Source organism: Linepithema humile, chromosome 2, assembly GCF_040581485.1.
Source record: "Linepithema humile isolate Giens D197 chromosome 2, Lhum_UNIL_v1.0, whole genome shotgun sequence".
Lineage (NCBI taxonomy): Eukaryota > Metazoa > Arthropoda > Insecta > Hymenoptera > Formicidae > Linepithema > Linepithema humile.
The window spans coordinates 6,714,583-6,725,897 of NC_090129.1; the positions used below are offsets into that span (position 1 = coordinate 6,714,583).

Genomic DNA, 11,315 nt, shown 5'->3' on the forward strand with positions numbered 1-11,315 from the left:
CAGTTTCCTTAACGGGACGATTAAATACCCGCCTCCTCAAATCTTCTCCGCGGTCTCTAACGCTTAACGTAACCGCGAAGCCGATTCAATCCCTAAAGTTAATGCATACTCGGCATAGGTCGTGTATATATGTTGAGCCAAAGTCGAAGTCGCTCAACGTATCCAGAATAAACATACCAGGATAAATATCCAAGCATATATATCTCTGTATTTCGAGAAAAGCAAATATAACTTATCTTATAGTTCACACGAGAAATAGAGTAGAATCTTTCTTATAATAACCTTACGCGTTGCAAGAATTTTTCTGTTCAAAATAGGGGAATATAAATCAACAGTGGAAAAGGTTATGTAAGTATGTATTATATTAAAAAATATATACATCATAACATATGTTATATTGAAGGAAAATGCATGCTGCAAAAAGATGAAGCTTGTATCAGATTGCATTGGAGATTGCAGATTGCGAATTGTACATTGGAATTCGATTTATCGGGGCCAAAGTTGAGATTATTCGATTGAACTCTAATTACCAATTCACAGTCTCAATTGTCAATGCATAATCAAATACGATTCTCAAAAATGGGATCTAAAAATTTAGTAATCCCATTTACGTCTCAAAATTTCTTACTTTATTCCACATATTCGCTCCTTACAAATATAACTCCGCAAACGTACCTTCTGCCTCGCCGAGGGGCAGCCGCTGTTATCCCCGATAATCGACCGCGGCTGCGTTATCCGAATGATTCCAGGTCACGCATTGACGTGGTGCAATTCCGTGCCGGGCAACCGGCATTAACCGAGAAACATCTCCGCGCCGTCAATCGTCGCACGACATCAACAGGACGATTGCATCCACCTATTCGTCTATCTCTCTTCCGCACGCTGCGACTCCGTATCGCGAACTCGTTTTGACGACTGCATCATTGCTCGTTGCACTCCGGATAAATTCCCGTGACGACGAACTCGTTGAATTCCGTCGCGTCTGCGATGCATCCGCGCTTGAATCGCGCCTTTCGCAGCGCTCGATGCGGCCTTCTTCCATGTGCAGCGCGGTGCGCCCAAGGTCCCCCTGTTCTCGGATCCGCAAAGGTGTAGCGCGATTCGCAACGCAGAGAATAACTTCTCGCAGCGTCCTTCGACGTAAACGCGTTCTCGTATACAGCTGTGCGGTTTTCAACGCTCCGATTTCCGCGAAGACACAGATTATCGCTCGGTGAGGTTGCACGGCAGATTCACGCGCGAAACGATGAATTCCCGAAAAAGCAGTTCGTGGAAAAGAATCCCGTGTGTCTTACTCGCTCACGCGATGCAGCGCGATGCAGCGTAGAAATAATACGGATTTGCTTCGGTTCTCGTTGCATCGATGTGGTAAGCGCGATACGATCGGGACAGACGGAAGCGATAACTTTCAACGTAACTTTTAACTGTTCACATTAATTATCCTGGATGGCGATTCGATGACTCGTTAAAAGTTACTTGGCAAAAATAAATACGACAATTTTTCCAGTAAATTATCAGGCACTTTAACGATAAGTTTGCTCTTATCTCCGATTTCCTGCTTCAAAACGTTCTCAAACTTGCTGAAAAACTTAGCGGCCCGATAATCGCATCGCAACTTCTTGCGACGGGCATCGGATACTGTTTATCGCTGGTCAATCAGCCGTAAATTCACGAACCTCAGGTTTTGGTTTTGCAGCAAGTTTCTGTCAGCGGACATTATCGTAGCAAATTATCGGAACGCAGCGTGCTGCGACGCAAAGTTCTCGGTGCAGAAACAATCCGTAGCTACAGCGAGCTGCGAAACTATTACTCTGCGGCGGAAACTGTCGTTTGAAGTGCCACAAAATTCACCACAACAGACGCGTAACATTGTATTGCTAGTCGAGCCGGTCGACGGAAATTCACAGCGCGAGTCACCACGTGGAAATTGCAATAAACTCCATGTCGATATATGTACGTCGCGCGGGAAACTCCAACTTTGCGAAAAAAATGTTCCCTTTACATTAGAAACATTCTATAACACGATATGAAATTTTCTTTAGTCACACTCGTCATAATTAAGACTGAGAGGCATCATAATTATCCGTTGCATTATTGTTTTATTTGTGTATCCAAAGATGTACACCGCACTTAACTGCACGATAATGTTCACTGCAATAACGTTTATAAAATTTCTAAATTTCTTCGAATCGCAGTGATATCGTGTCCAATTAGAGCGCAGATGTAATTTCGCGTTTCCGTCGAGGTTTTTTGCGAGCCGCTATACCGCGGGCAGCCGAGTGCCGTTATCGCGCAACGAGAGCGCCAGCAATTTACAAGGATGGTACATCGCGGTACATCGATTGCGTTTTCCTCGCGAGACACCAATCGCCGGTAATCTCGCGGCCGATTTCTCCGATTGATAGTCTCTATTTTTGCACCTATTGCTCTATTTTCCCGATCGCTCGGCGCGCCGCGAATTTCACAGTGCTGTAACGGCGAATCGCCCCGTTAATCGCATCCTGCGAAGCGGACTGGCAGCGACGTCGCGGATCGCGCGGAGGTAATTGCAGCCCCTTGTATATAGCACTTCAAAGAGAATCTCGCACTACGTTGCACCACCGAGATTATGCACTGTTACCGCGATAAAGCGCGATATTGATCGTATCTTTGCACAGCTTGGAGATTATGAAACTCGGTGACAAGGTCAATTCTTGGCGACTTTTGTTACTTCGACAATTGTTCGTTTATAATCCTGCGACTAATTTGAAAATTAATTCTCAGACATACGAGGTGACGTGCTTAGTTAAACTTCGAGATGGAGGGTTAATTTACGAGGAATTTCAGCTTACGCTAATAACCCGGGGATTACGATAGCTCGAGGAGAGGATTCTTAAGAAACTGGCAGGATGGCACGAGCCCGAACTTCGTTGCTTTAATATTCGCGGATCTGTCATGAATTATGATTTGCAAGGATAATGCGGGATTACTGCGACAATTTAATCCGCGTCTTAACGAAGCGTAATAATAGATCTTATTCGCACACATATCCTTATTTATATAAGGACATTCATTGTACAAATTTTCGAGACAGCTTGTAAGATTCCATATATTTATCAAACGTGAAAGTTAACCGTCGACATTACAGAAGCGCGAGATCTGAGGGATAATAATTATCGTTCGTAGCCGGGAAAAGTCGCGACATCGGAAAAGCGTGACAGCCGCGTTGATATATGCGGAGATGTAATTCCGCAAGCGAGGAAAAGCCGCGGAGAAAAATAACGTGCGGCGCGGATGAACCGAGGAACGGCGCGGGAAATGAACACGAATGTAAACATCGAGCGATGGACAGAGACGAATGGGGCGCGTTGCATGCCGCGAGATAAATTGAATTAACATATTAACGGGCGGCGAATAAAAAGAGCGCCGCGCGCCATTCAACCTGCTGCCTTTCTCTCGCGATTGTACGGGACGAATTGAAAAAATTCAGAGCGTAAAATTTCCATACAAAATGTCGAAACTCTCGACTTCTTGATAACTTTAATTGACTGTTAATTAACTTTTCTACATTATCACATCTATTAATTTTTTTTTGTTTCAGAAAGAAATCACGGTTGGCTTCGAGCGATTCTGACAAGGTATGTATTTAGAATTATATGATTGATGTTTTCGAAGAACTTAGACGCAGAAGCGAGCGAGAAACGTATACTCATACTTCTTTGTATGAGTTACTTATAAGGCACTCGTGAGTCAACTCGCATTAAGCGGATTTTGCAATTAGCGAATTTCACTTCATTTAACTTCGGGATATGTGCTTACTTCGCCAAGACGGTTGGAAGAATTCGAATAATATATTTAACGGGGTGTCGTGTAGGTACACGCGAGTTACGCAGTCAATTGGAATCTAAATCGAGCGTAATAAGCCGTCGTTTCAAGCAGTGCGAGTCGTGATCTCGTGAGAAGAAGGAAGCCCTTAATCGGCGCTCATTAATTTAATCTTGAATTAACGACACAGACGAGAGAGAACTTTATACTCTTTGCCTCTGCTCCAAAAATACACTCAAATAATTTCACCGGGCAGGGAAAAAAAGCATCGAATCATTTGACAGATTCTTGACGCAGGAATGAACGAAGCAAAAAACGAAAAATTCTGGCGAATTATTCGTAATTTTCTAGAGAGGTTTGATACATTTGAGAGTGGAGGGGGAATCGAGTTGCGCGTTGCGGTGGATTTATTTAATCTGCGAACCTCCAGCAGATTGCAGTAGGTCCACGTGAAACATCCGACAAGTAATTGCACAAATGGAGATACGTGTCACTACCGAATTCACTTCACTACTCGGTTAATTCTATCGAAAATCACTGCGCACGACTGTATTCGACTTTTCGAATTGAAACACCGACGCGTGTGAGCCAGGCAGCATCGATCCTCTCGATCGCGCTGGCGCGGCAAGACTGGCCGGCATGGATCGGGATCGTGATCGAGGGACAACGACCAGGAGCGGCACAAAGAAAGGTTCATCGCGTAAATATGCTACTGACTACTCGCTTCGCGAGTAATATGTAACTAAGAGATATTTGACCGATATTTGATAGATTTTTTTATTTTGGTTACTTTTGTGCATTAAATCAGAATTTGAGTTTTTTCAAAAGAGAGAAACAATATTTGAAAACGGATATTTTTCATTGATTTAATATTGTACATTCTAAAATATTATTTACACGTATTTAAAAGTATAATTTACAAATTTTTAATTTAAATTCAAACCACAAATTACTGAAATTATAAAACATGCTCCATTTTATAATTTAAATCTGAAAATTGAGAACGTTTGTGAAATAGAATATTTATATTTTTAATTCAATTACTAGACGTTCGCTAGAAATAAATCATTAAAGCATATGGCTTATATCCGATCTATGCAGATCTCTAAGAATTTAATCTTCAAGATCAGTTATTCTAATGGTGAGAAACAGGAGAATCCGACGCGTTATCGCAGCGTTGATTTATTACGCGCGATTTCTACCCCTTTCCTATATTGCTGCGTGAATTCGCTGTTCGTGACTTGTATTGCATGTGAGAGATACGCGCATGTATGGAAGAGGAAGTCGAAAGTATGCGAACACCTTGCGCTATCTCGATCGCTTGTACAGAGTTCAGCAATGTTAAAGACGGATCTAGTAATATACGACGCAATATAATTTCCCCGTTCTATTAAGTTAAATTACACTGAAACATTTGATATAGTATAAGAGGAACAACTGAACAGATTTCTACAGCAAAGAATATATCTATGAAGTAAAGAGAGAAAAACTTAAAAAATATCTACAAGAAAATGAGGTCTAGTATCTCTATAATATCAACGTTGCAATTAAATGGATCTAAATGGTTTAATTTGGTTGCAATGAAGATATAATTTCTCTATGTTAAATTATTCTTTTTTATCAACATTTCTAACCTAATTCTATACTATTAATCTATCCTATCAATCAAAATAACACTCCGCTACCTAAGAAGCTATTCTCGGAGTGAATGAAGAAATCGTCTAACATCAACAGGTGTGTAGGACGCGGATCGGAAACCAAGCTCGAATTCTCAATTCGCGATGACGACGTCGACAAACTCGGGACGAAACGCGAAATTCTCGAATAGCCTCGGGAGGGAATGCAGCTGGTTTTCCTGTGGGTGCCCCAGCCGCCTACTCGCGTGGGCACGTACCTGTTCGCGCGGTATGCGTATACCCGCACTACTACCACCATCATGTTGCGGTGGGATGTACACGCACATATAAATACGAGCATCTCCCTCATTAAGGGAGTAGTCGACTGGTTTGGCCCACGGCGCGCGTACGATGTTTTTCGCACAAGCACGCATACACACGCGGACGCTCGTACTCACGCGAGACGCAACCGGCACCGGTATACCGTGTTACGATCCGTCGAGCCTGCCTCACGTGGTCACTCGCGTTTAATCCCGGCTTTATTTTCGCGCGGTTCATTAGCAACAAGTTGTGACACTTCGAATTTGTTTAATTAAAAGGACGAAATTATGAAAGGTACCACGAGCGCGAGAAGTGGAAATTCTTTAGAGAGAAGACATGTCGCACACATTAACACTCTTTTTTTTTCTTCGTGACTTTTATTAAATTTGAAACGTGATCAACTAAAGTCTGTTTAATTTACGGAGCCATAAGTTAAAGGTTCTTTGCATTTTATTTTCTACCATACTTGTAGAATATTATTGATCAAATTTGTTAGTCAAATAATATCTCAATATTATTAATTAACTAATAACATTAGTTCTCATTTAATAATGTTATTATACTTATTAGAACGCTCGTTGAAACTTTATCATATTATTCCTACATATATATCCATCCACAAACTTCCTGCATCCTTGCCGAGAGATGCGGGAGTTCAACTATCGTGGCGGTTGCAGCAGTGGCACGTTACGCAGGTATACGGAAGCAGAATATCGTTTACTGTAGGGAGGGTTAAGAACCGTCGTGTCGTCTCGGGGTGACGACGCCGTATTATGCGGATGTCGAGTGTCGAAGCGAGTGATATTTCCGCCCGCTGATGTTCCTTCATCCCCCTGATGTTCCCTACAGAATCGTCCTTCGTCGCTGGCGGATGTGTCGTATTGCCGACGACTTTTGGCTCTCACCAGGATGAGTTTCCGCTGGCGCCAACATTACGGCGAATCTTCATGCCGGTTGCTCGTTCGATCCCGAGGCACTTTCCACTCTTGTTCCACTATTCTCGGCGAAGTAAAATTGCTTTATCGCGCAACTGATCTTTGCAATTCGAGAATCTTCGACGTAGTAATCGAAAATGATACTTGGAAGTTTAGCTCAAGTAGGAATTAATTTTAGCTAGCTAAAGTACAATTAAAGTAACAATTAATTATAGATAGGAAAATTATATTTGAGAATTTAATTTGAATATAACAAACTAACGATTTAAAGCAGTTTTTTGTTCCTACAATTTTTTTCGATCTTAATTTCAATGACAAAGTCAATTTACAATCAATTTTCCGGCGAAATAAATTTCCGTAAAGATAAATCAGAATGAATAATTTTTAAATAATTGTCATAATTTAATTATTCGCGAACTGAAACGTCGCTGCACCAGTAGGTTTCGACTTATAAACGATTGAAAGTGAAGATATAAGTTTCCATTTTCAATGACGCTATCTGTCGAAAAACGAGTCCAAGTTTGGCAAAGAACCTGTCAGTTGAAATTAAATTTGCCAGTGCCAGAACACCATGTACAACGTCGTCGACTATTACATCTCGCCAGGTGGGCTGCGTTTGATTTAATTCACGATAGCATCCTACAGCGTTGTTAGACGCATTAACGCCAAGATTCGCGCGCGACGTTATTTATGGCGACCGCGTGTGTAATTCGTAGTGAGTTAACCGGTTCATTGCATGTCGCATACGTGATTGCAAACGTACCTGTCTACGTGCGTATGCATTGCACGCAGGTTTTGTACTGAGTGGAGGGCTCTCAAATGTGCGATTAATGGAACACCGCGTTTGAATCACGCGACACGCTACGTCGAACTCGAATGGCCTGGTGTGAAAATACAAGATGCTAAAAACTCGCTAAATGTTTTGCAAAAGTATTAACGTGTATATGTTTTCTATATTTCCCAATGGCTTTTACCTGTTAATTGAAATTGAAATTGAAATATAAAATTACAACGTGCGCTAATTACTTTAATGGCTCATAAAATTCATTAAAATGTTGATTATACTTTGATAACAATAAGCGACTCTGAAACATTAAATGCGACGACGACAAAGAGACGGCGTCACGAAGGCGGCTAATTCCTTTCCTTTTGTTGTTTCTCTCAGTGATATCCCAGTGATTGTCCGGCGAAGACAGGCGGGTTGACGCCTAGATAAATTTATAATTTCGTCGTAAATTATAGGGACAATGCCGATGATGTGTATTTACTCAAACCGGTTTCGACGCGCTCAAATCTTTTCGGCCGGGAAGGGTTTTCTCGCACGGCCGAAGGCGACTAGTATTTCGAGCCGCGTGTCTTTCGATATCAACGTAATCTCTCTGTGAAATTCTTAATTCGAGTCTTACAGTCGTAGCTCTGTAATATCGCCAGGCGGGTAACAAAATAAACGGGAACATTTAATAACAATTTTAACGCGGATTCTAAATTCGTTTATTTTTATAAATCAGAAAAAATAATTTTTGTAATTTTATCATTTTTAATACCATCGATAATAATTATAGATTTCGCTCAACGCGAAATTTAAAACGATAAGTCTCGACAACTGATATTTTGCGTAACTCGCGTGCACTCGGGTTACAGATTATCTAAATGGTCGCCTTATGGCTAATCTAAAACGAATGATGAAAAGCAGCGACTATTCCTTATCGACCGTCTAATCGGGTTAGTCACGAAATGGCGGTTTGGATGTGCCGCGCCAAGTCTATCGCAGTTTCGAAGAGAACTGGATAAAACGCACGGCGCAAATCGCAATTTATTGGACTCTGCAAAATGAAGGAGATTGCGCTCCGTATCTTTACGAGCTGCAGAAGAAGTCGCGTCATCCTCGGTAAAACGTCCTGATGTCCCGGAATAATCCGCTGCGTCGTTGGGATCGCGAGTCTTACGTAACGGGTTATGAGAAACCGGCTGCGTACACACTCGATTCGTTATACGGAGAGAAAAGTAATGGAGATTAGAGCGGTTACGCGATAACGGAAATAGGTAACTCAGCCACGGCCGATACCAATGACGAGGAAAAAAACGCCCATCTGCCGACCGCCTCATGAATGCCGACTTTATTTTACAGCCGCGTTGATGAGCGTGTGAATGACAATATTTTATGACGCTCTAAGATAAAACATCTCTATTGAGAACGACTGATCGAGGCCACGAAAATAGAACCAAGACAGCGTCGCAATATAAAATCATTATACGGTGATTAAATGAAGCATTTAATCAAATGAGAAAGAATCAAATAAAAAGAGAACAAATTAGTGTCAACAACAATTATTCTGTTAGATAATTAAATATTTAAATTGGCCTTTTGCGATCGTAAATCGCAATTGAAACATTTTCGATGTTATAATCTTTTATTGCGAAATGCGTAAATATCTCGATATTTTTGAAAGCTTTGTAGTTACAACCATACAGTCGCAAACAATTACATTAATTCTGTTTCAAATTACAAATATGTTAATTTTCAAAATGTATTAAAAAGTTTCGAGTACAACAAGATCGATAAAAAGTATTTTATCACAAAAGCATTTTAAACAATTTCTTTCTCTAGAAATCTTTTAGCATTTGATTTCTAAATTCTGACACATGAAAACATTTTGTATCTCATCAGCGTAATATAGTTGTTTAATTAGCTAACGACTTTCCGTGCTCAAGATTAAGTTACCGAATTGCGAACCGAAACAGACCGAACCGGTTGTCGTACTCGAGCAACGCGGGCGATAAACCCGGTCAATAATAACGCGGCAAATTCCTCCGTCCGGCACAATGGCTCCCGCATAGGCGATAATCTACGATTCCTCGATAAATAACTTAGGAACCCGAGCTGCCGTTTTCGGCGGCCGAGATTTGTGTACATCCCTCCGAGCAGCGCCGTCGAACTATTCCGAATGCGAACGGATGCAACGCCCGGGCACGGCTCGCCAAATCGCCGGACTTTCGCCGCAGTTTCGCAGTCGGTCGTGTCGAAATTCGGCGTACACGACCGGGGGAACAATGCGCCCGGCCGTGTCGTTTGCTGAAGGCTGTTTCGCACTTAACGCCACGCAGAACGGCATGGAATGGCAAAATTGCGCCTGAGTTTACGGTATAATCGCGTAAACTGCGGCGCGGACAAGCATGGACCAGCGAAATGTTCTTTAACTTCGCGATTTACGGTGATTTACAGTCCTAGACTTCTGACCTACATGTCGCCAACATCCGGTGAACTTCTCTGTAAAAATAGTAGAGTTTTTCTCGGCCGAATCAAGCTCTCAAGATTCTATCTTTCTGTAATCTGCTTAGATTGCAAAAGAAAAAGAACTGCATTATTAGACATTGTGTATTACCACGATTTGCATATAGGTTCACAGAATATATCTTATAAAATTTTCTATTTTTTCTATTTGTCGAATTAAGTACGGATGTCATTTACTTTACGGCGACAAATTACATCGAGCAGCTTTTACCGGTCATTGCACAGCTTCCGTTTGTCCGAGATCATTTTATACAATCCGTAAATCTTATTTCATCAGACGTTCATTATGCGGACATTACGCGACATCATTGCATGACTATTTCGAACGCACCTTTTATTCGACTCACAATAAACCATTGACGTTGAAATTCGTCGACTAAAAACGAGAAGAGTGCTAAAAATGGGAGGAATTATAGACGAAAGGCGGAGAGCAAAAAGTCCAGGGAGTCAACGAAAGGAAGACAAAAGATCGCGAATTGTGAAAAGGAGGGGGTGAGGGAGGTAGAAAAGAAAGAGAGACCGGCGCGCACCGGGGTGGCGTACCTACCTACGAAGGATATATTCATGGTGTTCACCCTTTTGTTCTCGTAATCACCATTTGTGCGCTCTCAGATGCGGCGCATTCGTTCAGCGGCAGATGTGCGCGCGGCTGTTACGTTTCGCTGCATCGCGAATCGAACCGGTTTGTGCGGTTTTGTTTAATTTCAGTTTATCGCGAGAGTACGCGCGGCGATCGCACCGTGGAGCGGGCGATCGAAAGTATTAAATATCGTCGCGAGTTGAATATCAAATAAATCGCCGGCGAGAGTTTTGTTCGCGAAACTCCGCAGAGAAATTATTTACGATCTTTGCAAGCAACGCGCTCTATGATCTTATCTCCTTGCGACGTTGCAAAGCGTATTTTTGGCGGAAAAGATCTGATTCCTGCAAGAATATCGTAAAACGCGTAGATATAAATAATGAAATAACGCTTTTTATTCGCGTTTTATCGTGATTTGTATTATAATTTTATTGAAATATTTTTTAAGTTTTGTTTACAATTAAATATGGGTTTTTTACAATTGTAAATTCACGTTATAGTACATAAATATTGATAAAGCATTGTGCAAGTTGCTTCTGTAAACTCGTCGTATTTATCATTCAAACGTGACTTACTTTCGTCAACGACGGAGACGGATGCAGTGTGTCCGCGATGCATCCTGAAGTGTCTACAGAGAAGGAACACACATTTCAAAGAAATAGCTACATGTCGTAAAATCATTCGCAATTAAGCATTACTTGATAAATTTTCTTTGTTAATATGATATTATAATTAAAAAACAAAAATCATTATCTACGAAAACCTAT

General features: G+C 41.5%; 1 protein-coding gene across 3 annotated transcripts in view; it reads right to left on the reverse strand.

Moving 5' to 3' along the window:
- The window catches only part of LOC105678667 (uncharacterized), a 217,308-nt gene extending 212,022 nt beyond the window's left edge, over positions 1–5,286 (reverse strand). The window contains exons 1-2 of one of the 3 annotated variants that reach the window (XM_067348947.1): positions 4,229–5,285; positions 676–2,740 (exon numbers count right to left, since the gene is read on the reverse strand). The gene's annotated coding sequence lies outside the window, so the exon portion shown is untranslated. Of the gene's footprint in view, positions 1–675 lie in introns of all 3 variants that reach the window. The other 2 variants (XM_067348948.1, XM_067348949.1) reach the window with 2 other exon arrangements.
- Between the last annotated feature and the right edge of the window lie 6,029 nt (positions 5,287–11,315).